Source organism: Aplysia californica, unplaced genomic scaffold (assembly GCF_000002075.1).
Source record: "Aplysia californica isolate F4 #8 unplaced genomic scaffold, AplCal3.0 scaffold00113, whole genome shotgun sequence".
Lineage (NCBI taxonomy): Eukaryota > Metazoa > Mollusca > Gastropoda > Aplysiida > Aplysiidae > Aplysia > Aplysia californica.
The window spans coordinates 489,827-494,009 of NW_004797383.1; positions in this window are offsets into that span (position 1 = coordinate 489,827).

Genomic DNA, 4,183 nt, shown 5'->3' on the forward strand with positions numbered 1-4,183 from the left:
TTTCTGTAGTATATGAATGCTATGGATATTTATCTTTAATATTTCTAATTATCTTTTTTTAAAAAGTATTTTGAGCACCAAAAAATCATGCCTTTTGTGTCTCATCTACTTCTGTTTTGAATCTAACAATCAGGTAACTCACTTTCTCCATTCTACGGGACTCGTAATCGTGAGGTTGCGGGGTCGGGGGTTCGAGCCGCGGGCCCGACGTTGTGTCCTTGGGAAAGACACTTTACACGAATTTTCCTCACTTCACCCAGGTGGAAATGGGTACCCGGCAATAGACAGCGAAAAATCTTTTCAGTATGTTAGTGTTTTGGCGCCTATAAATGGCTGCTTGCACTGTATGCTTCCCAGGAAGTTGAGTTTGTTTCAGAATGCTCTCAGATCTGCTGGGGTAATAGTATAGATTGTGAAGCGCTTAGAGCTTGCTGTTGAGCGGGGATTTGCGCTATACAAATGCTATCTATGTATGCACCCACAGAAAATCATTGTGTTCTGGTGACAAGCGTAACGTTCATCTTTATGCATGTCTATATTTTTCCCCCATTTTGTCACACTATTTTTTATTTTTTAAATTTAAAAAGACTTAATTAATTCATTTTATTTTATTTCATTTTATTTTATTTTATTTTATTTTTATTTTTTAATAATTTTTGTTGTTGTTTTTTTTGGTTTTTTTTGGGGGGGTTACTCTCCTGCAGGAGGCAAGTTCTCTGACTTAAAAAAAGAGTATTTTATATTTCAGGTTGAGTTTCAAATGAATACAGAAACGTTAAGCAGAGCAGACACATCCGATAGGAAACAGGTCAAGGGAACCAACGTGACCGTCGTAGAACGCAAGGCCTTTATTCGAACTCACTGTCACTGATATATGTCGAACAAAGTTTAATCGATCCAATATTCCCCTTCAAAATGATCCTGTTGATTGGCTGGGAGATATCCGGACAGTCAAAGTCAATGGTGTTAAACCTGCTGTGCCCATACACGACTCTCCTCCTGACTAAGTTAGTGCAGTTAACAACTGAACCGTCTGTGTCCTCCCAGTCCATTGTCAGACTCTGGAGAGCGTCTGGAGAAGATCAACAACACAGACAAATAATAGTATATCAAGAGAAACAATGTGAAAACTCTCGACGAGTTTGAAGTAAACTGGCACCGATTCTAAGGAGATGGCACCGATTCTAAGGAGATGGCACCGATTCTAAGGAGATGGCACCGATTCTAAGGAAATGGCACCGATTCTAAGGAGATCAAAATTATGAAGTTCATGTTCTGGAAACGAGTGTGCAAAGTTTATAGATGTAGTATAATGTTTTCTGACCCAGCATCACTTTTTTTTTCAGAAGGCTGTCTTAATTAAGCCAACACACCCCTTTGAAAGACGATGTCCCAACTCATCAAACACAGCTAATCGCACAGTGTAGGAAAGATAACGGCAACATCAGTGTAGCAGTAACAGCAGCATCAACAGCAGAGACAACAACAACAACATTAATAGCTGTTCAAACACTTGGTAACAACAACAGCGATGACAACACCAATATTAACAGTAACAAGTACAACAACTACTACAACATAAAAACAACAATAAACAACAACAACAACAACATTAACTGTTAAAAATGATTGGTGACAACAACATCAATGACAACAACAACATTAACAGTAACAACAACAACGACTACTACAACATAAAAAATAACAACAACAATGACAACAGCTACAACTACAATATAAAAAATAACAAAAACAACACCAGTAGCAATAACAAAAACATTACCCATTACCAAATAGCACCAGTATATACAATGCAATCAGAAACATCAAACGTTCATCTATCGTGACAAAGTATATGTATTGTAATGTGTGCCATGTCTTCTGTACCCAGTATAGGACATTAATTTGGAAATGACCAGCCCAATCTTACCCCAGTCTCCGGACACTCTGAGCCATTTGAAGTTGAAAGGGGTCGTTTCAGCGTAGACGGACGCTTCAGAAATAGAGTTCAGGTTGCATGTATCCACATTGAAATCTATAAACCTGGGGTTGGTGGGACCTGCGGCGATGTTCCCTGTCCGAGAGGAGGGAGGAAGAGAAGGAAGAGAATTCTAACAGCCATCAATGAAGACGAGGCCTACATACTCTGGTCAGGAAAGCCTAGAGTGGGAACTGAGAGAGAGAGAGAGAGAGAGAGAGAGAGAGAGAGAGAGAGAGAGAGAGAGAGAGAGAGAGAGAGAGAGAGAGAGAGAGAGAGGCAGAATGAGAGAGCGAGCGAGAGATATATAGAGACAGACAGAGAGAAAGACAGAGAGGCAGACATAGAGAGAAATGAGATTCAACACCTTGTATTATAGTACATAATATGATGTCTGCCTTTGCTATCAATAATTCTAATTACTTGTATCTATGAATATACCAGAGTTCAACAAAAGTTAAGGACCACCTTGACAGACAGTACAGTTTTTAAAAAAAAATCAGAACAGAAGACAGCAAGGAATGTTTCAAACTTTTTTGCTCTGAAAGCATTAATGGGTTACCAATGCGTACTGCAAAGCTTCCTAAAGGGACCACCACGTGCTGCAGTGAAATCCTCTTGAAATTTTAGTTAAATTTGCTGTTTTTTACCGACTTGTATGCGACACCAAGGACATTCCTCAGATAGAATTTCTGGTGCACGTGATAAACGGACGTACGGTCTCGAACTGTACTCACTTTGGTTGGAATACATGTCGCCGTTTGCGCAAAATCCAATATCGCATCAACATGCCACCAAGACGAAAGCTGAGAGACTTGGATCGTGCCAGAGCTACGGCATGGCTTCAGGATAGAGTTGGAGCCCGAAATGTTGCTAGAAGGCTTTCAGTGTCACACTCTGTCATTTTCCGCCTGAGGCAGCGCCATCAAGCCACTGCATCAGTCCAAGAACGCCCACGTGCAGGTCGACCCAAGAACGCCAACGTGCAGGTCGACCCAAGAAGACCCTCAGAGTGTTTGCACGTGGTCCTTAGCTAATGTTGAAGTCTGTAGGACGGGTGGTTACAGTGAAATCTTCAGGATCTACGCCGTTGCATTTAAAAATCGTGGATTGATACCTGCGAGGGGGAAATATTATTATCGAGTATCTCTGTCTAGCTGTACCTCGCTCTGCCCAGTTTGGCACTGACAGGCAGGGTCGAAGAGGCCTGTGGAAGAGGGGGGGGGGGGGGGTGACAGCGCACCACGTAACTGTCAACAAATGACGAGCAGGATGTTTGGGTTTTTTTTCCCCTTTCTTATCATGCCACAGAAATAATATGTTATGACATTTTTTACTCTCCATTTGTGATGCAGCTTGGTGGAATCATGCTCTCGTCAATTTTTGGGCATTTAGAGTTACTGGTATTATCTTAAAGCTTGTTCACTTGTCTTTATTTGGATTTTTAAAATGTCCATTTATCTTGAATAAAAGTCGAGATATTTGCGAAAGAATGAGGTGGAGGTCACCTGTTTTCAGAGGTAAAATTAGTGAGAAAATGGCTGCCAAAGATTAGTTGTTTCCTTAGCTTAAGAGTCCGTGGTAACTGAAAATGTACATTTTTTGTGCCTTTAATCAACGTTTTTCAAAAAAATTCACACGTAAATGAGTTTTTTAATGGGCATAAAAGGTGTTGAGCCAAAAAACAAAAATTTGATAAAAATTCACAAACCTGTGGAAAAATGCAAGTTTCTTCACTTTGATTATTTTGATGAGAGCCTGATTCCACCACGCTGCCTCACATTTTTATAAGTGCCATAAATCTTAAGGAGATATTTGGGTCAGGAAATACAGACTTATGGTTTGACTTACGGTATTGACATCTTGTTCCGAAATATCCATCCTGACATTCGTTGTTGTTGGAACATGTACCGTCCTCTCTGCATCGCGACGCCTGCTGGTATCTGCAGTGGCATGTGTACTCACACTGGGGGCCGAACTTGCCGGTACTGTCTGTGTTACAGCTGCCCTCTGTAGAACCAAGGGGGTACTTTACTATACCGAATACTGCAGCCTATATGTGTTGTTGCTGTTGCTGTTGCTGTTTTTGTTGCTGTTGCTGTTTTTGTGGTTGTTGTTGTTGTTGTTGTTGTTGTTGTTGTTGCTGCTGTTATTGCTGTTGTTGTTTGTATTGTTGATTTTCTTGTCGTTGTGTTTGTTTTTATT